Genomic DNA, 1,525 nt, shown 5'->3' with positions numbered 1-1,525 from the left:
TGGACTATGTTGATTTTGTATATGCTTCAACTTGATAGGCTTCTGTTTAAACAAGCCTTTGATTTTAAACTGAAATTTATTCATATACAATGAAGGGGTTACAGTAAAGCAAAGGAGCGTAATCGTAACATTTTCAAGACTTCTTAAAATGAGGTGGGCTCCCTTTACCTTATAAGAACAAGACCTATAGTTATTAGTCGATTGCTCTCATGTAATGAATGAATGCGTGAATGTAGGATTGACATGAAATTCTTAAAGATAAACTTAAATGACAAAAAAAATGGGCTGAAATGACTTAAATAAATAAATAAAAAGTAAATGACTGAGAATGACTTTAATGAACTTAAGGATGATTGAATGACCTTAAGAATGACTTGAATGCTTAAAAAATAACTGGAATCCTTCAAAAACAACTTGAATGATCTGGAGAATGACTTGAATGTCCTTGAGACTTACTGGCTGTAAAGTGGGTGATCATTTTACATTAAATTAATACAGAAAACTGACTACCCACTTTATATCGCAAAGTTACAAACATATTACAGCATGTAGAAAGAACAGATACTACCATTTGATCTCGGCCAAAAGGCCAAGAAACGCTGTATTTATTTGCTTCCCCACTGAGCAAATTAGGCACAAGGCCGTTTTTTAATGTGGAGAGAGAGAGGGAGGGGGAAATGGGACCAGCTCCCGATTGGGTGGGAAATGGGAGCTAGATAGTGACAATTGGTATGAAGTGTTGCCCCTACATTGACCAAGGTTTGATATGTGAGGTTGGTATTTATTTTCTCCCCCGCCGAGCAAATTAGGCACAAGGCCGATTTTTAATGTGAGGAGTGAAGGGGAAATGGTGACCAACTCACCGGGGAGTAGGGGAGCTGGATAGTGACAATTAGTATAAAGGGTTGCCCTTACATTGGCCAAGATCTTATATGTGAGGTTTCCCTCACATATGGTCTTTGCTTGGAGTATCTGCCGGATCGATACTACACTTTGATCTTGGCCTAAAGACCAAGAAAAACTTAAAAAGCTAAGAACAGCATCTATTAACAACAGACCTTTGATCTTAACCAAAAAGGCCAAGCACAAAAGTGTTACGGACAGACCGACCGACCGACCGACCGAACGACGGAGTGACTTATAGAGTCGCTTGCACGTGACTAAAAATACTCACACCAGCGATTTCAAATAAAGCAAGGGATATTTGATCTCATGCCAGTAAAAATAGCTGCTAATGAGCCCAACTGAAACTAAATTGAAACTTGGAAGGTATAAGACCTTAAGTACTCTTGTACGCATGCGCAGATATATACATTTACACCTTTTCCAATGTTATCTTTTACAATGAACAAGAATATAATACAAATTGTAACAATTAAGATCTGTACATTTTGATTCAAGCTGATTGCATCTAAGTTTATATATATATATATATATATATATATATATATATATATATTTATATATATATTTATATATATATATATATAAGTGCATGTAGATATGCATGAATAATTATTAATTT

The 1,525-nt window shown here is 35.5% G+C and overlaps 1 pseudogene; it reads right to left on the bottom strand.

Annotated features, from left to right (window-relative positions):
• Positions 1-390: 390 nt before the first annotated feature.
• On the bottom strand, positions 391-601 carry LOC145267355 (U2 spliceosomal RNA; annotated as a pseudogene).
• Positions 602-1,525: the final 924 nt, after the last annotated feature.

Source organism: Euprymna scolopes, chromosome 42 (genome assembly GCF_053919585.1).
Source record: "Euprymna scolopes isolate OS-2025 chromosome 42, ASM5391958v1, whole genome shotgun sequence".
NCBI classification, from domain to species: domain Eukaryota; kingdom Metazoa; phylum Mollusca; class Cephalopoda; order Sepiida; family Sepiolidae; genus Euprymna; species Euprymna scolopes.
The sequence above is the reverse complement of the archived record's forward strand: the minus strand, read 5'-3'. Positions and strand labels throughout refer to the sequence as shown.